Raw genomic sequence first — 2959 nt, forward strand, 5'->3', positions numbered from 1 at the left:
CCCTCACCTATTTCTTGATGGGCTCTGGGGGAAGGGATTTTGTGAGCAGCGTGAGAGTCAATATTACCTCCACAATGCCGCCCAGCCCCCAGCCTGCCTGGTTTTGGCAGGCAGCGGGGCGCTCTCTTCACAGCATCGAGGGGCTGAGCCGGGTGGTGTGAAGCTGGCGAGAAGCGCAATACCGCCCAGTAGAGTGGAATAGAATAGAATAGAATAGAATAGAATAGAATAGAATAGAATAGAATAGAATAGAATAGAATAGAATAGAATAGAATAGAATAGAATAGAATAGAATAGAATAGAATAGAATAGAATAGAATTGTATTAATGTAGACAAACCTGCATATTTTGCTAGCCATTCACTTCAGCTTTAATTCATACTTACACTCAAATATATTTCACAGATTAAAACTGGTAACAAACCCCAAACATAGTTGAGATGTATCAAATGTTACCACAGAATTATCTAGAAAGAAATGGTATACATTTAAGTGTAAATATTTACAACAGAAGCATTAAATAACAGTTTATTTTATTGACTGACGAATTCTTGAGGGATAAGAGCCAAATACTAAAACTGCTGACCTGAAAGATGTCATTGTTTTGAATATCATCATAATAAAGGAGAGTTTAAAAAAAACTATAATATCAACTTAATGAAACTGTGCATTAACTAGAAGCTCTTTGGTATTCATTAAGCACGGTGACTTAACATATATCATTCTTGCTCATTTTCAGCATAGTTACCATGTCTCAGAGATTCATGTAACATCTTATGGATTTTTCAGATAGCTTCCTCTTTGGGGCCGAATTTTTTTTTTTAATCGCATTTATATCCCGCCCTTCTCCGAAGACTCAGGGTAGCTTACAATCTAAAGCACAATGTGCTTAGCAATAGCCTTCATTCTAAGTATATACCTGCTTATTAGGGCTTTCGCCCCCCCCAAGCGGCATTATTACAAAGTCAGCTTATTGTCCCCAACAATCTGGGTCCTCATTTTACCTACCTCGGAAGGATGGAAGGCTGAGTCAACCTTGAGCCTGGTGGGATGCGAACCTGCACTAATTGCAGGCAGCTGGTGTTACTTAAGGAGGCATTAGCCCACTGCTCTACCAAGGCTCTTGGAAGTTCATGATAGATTAACAGGAAACTCAAATTCTCCTATAAACTAGGGCAGGGGTAGGCAACCTTGGCTCTTTTATGACTTGTGGACTTCAACTCCCAGAATTCCAAGCTGGCTCAAGAATTCTGGTAGTTGAAGTCCACGAGTCATAAAAGAGCCAAGGTTGCCTACCCCTGAACTAGGGGGAATGAGTTTTATGCCTAGGATAAGACAGGCTAAAGACAGATTCCATAAGCAGCAGAAGCCAACCTTCACATGAATTATGAGAAATAAGTGAAAGAAAGATTAATAAAAATGGTTTCAGTGAAATCAACATATATGATGGGAACTTCTGGAAGACTTTGCAGTAGTTCTTGAGGGTTTGGAGGGGAATATATTTTCCATCAAGAGAAACAGCCACAATATATTTGATAAACATAATTTTACTTTAAATTCTCCAGTGAAAAAAGACTGTTATTTTAAAGCCATCTGCTTACTATTTGAAAGCACTAATATTTTTTTCTTGTAATTTGAAAATATATATTCATCAGTATGGCAGATCTTTAAAGTGGATTCTTGAACTTACATAAAAATGAGATAACATCTGGACCAGATGTCAATTCAATGAATTTTAGTTGTAATTCAGGAATGTTTTCTACTATTACATACATAGTTAAATATGGTTTTTAGGGGGTGCTAGATTGGGAAAGACTAGCTTAGCATTATGTTGACACAAACATTTATTGGCTAAAGATTAGTGTCATAACTGATTATTAGGTAATTTTGACATGAAAGGACTAGGTTTTCCCCCCTGCAGATGAAAACAAGCAGCATATTCCTATGCTGTTATTTCCACCAAAAATTCTAACTGAACTCATTTGTATGCAGTTTCACTTCCTTTTGTGAACTGCACAACCCCCTCTAATCTGTGAACAACACACTTTCCTCTGTAGTGTGCCTGCTTTTTATGATGCTTCCTGTTTTTCTTTGTAGTACATTTTTCAGTTCAAAAATAGGGTATTTCATTCAATTGTTGTTCTTGTTCTTTCAGTTAGTCTGCATTCTTAATGATACTATGTGCCCTCTACATTTTATTTTACTTTTGGAGGCATATTGATTGCTTTCCATATGATAGGCTACAATCCTTCTGTCAAAGTAAATCTGATGGCCTTACTATCATTAGACGAATATTAACTAGGGACAACATATTTCGGGAATAATGCACTTGGCATCTGTGCTACTAATCTTCAGACTCACTTTTTAAATATTCACATACACTTCCTGCTTCAATATTAGTCAGTTTTATGAGTAAGAACTGTATCACCCCCCCCGTCTAAGTTTCTTTTTCACTTCCTAGAATTTGTGGAGCCAGTTGCTTTGAACATCAACTTCGAAAATCAAAATACTGATTTAATTAATCACCAGAGATATAAAAATGCTCACTAAATAGATTAAATATCCATCTAGGCCAGCATCCTGGTTGCTATTGTATAGCCAACTTTATCTCTGGAAGCCTAAAGTCTGGACATAGACATTTCCTCCAGTTGTTCTTAACAGATGGTAATCAGAAAAAGCATGTGGCCTCTATCACTAGTTCCTTTCAGCCATTGAAGCTACCGTATATCAGAACATAACGAACAAAAGATAGTAAAAGCATGGGTTATAATGGAGAATCTCATCTGATCTCAATATCTCCAAATAGCCAGAAATACATATTACATTAAGCCATAGTTTGTCTATCCCTGGTTATTCAATAAATTATATTTTGAGGAAGATCACATAGGATAGCTTCTGCAACACCAGTTAGTTGTTCGGCTTCCTCCAAATTACATAGTGAACTTAAAATGCAGTAAAAA

This window comes from Vipera berus (genome assembly GCF_964194415.1).
Source record: "Vipera berus genome assembly, chromosome: 4".
NCBI classification, from domain to species: Eukaryota; Metazoa; Chordata; class Lepidosauria; order Squamata; family Viperidae; genus Vipera; species Vipera berus.